This window comes from Capsella rubella, unplaced genomic scaffold (assembly GCF_000375325.1).
Source record: "Capsella rubella cultivar Monte Gargano unplaced genomic scaffold, Caprub1_0 scaffold_1, whole genome shotgun sequence".
NCBI classification, from domain to species: Eukaryota; Viridiplantae; Streptophyta; class Magnoliopsida; order Brassicales; family Brassicaceae; genus Capsella; species Capsella rubella.
Window position 1 is genome coordinate 11,435,874 of NW_006238923.1, and position 349 is coordinate 11,436,222.

The window sequence follows — 349 nt, forward strand, 5'->3', positions numbered from 1 at the left end:
GAAAATAAATTAAATATACATGAATATGTGAAAAAGAAACAAACATTCAAAGTAAAAGAATGAAGATGGTTTCTTTAGCTTAATTTTCTTATAACCATAAAATATTATTATACATATGTATTACATTTAAAAATATAAAAAACAATGAAGACATAAAGAAATACATAAAAAATAAAATAAATAAAATTGAAAACAAAAGTTTAAACTAAATAATTAATCAAACTCTTACAATAATATTTTAAATGAGTTTTCACCCAATGCAAGAACTTTAAAAAAAACAAAGAGAATAATGAAGATATGAGATATGGTAGAGAAGGATGTGAGAATGGCTATTTATATGATAAGAAGT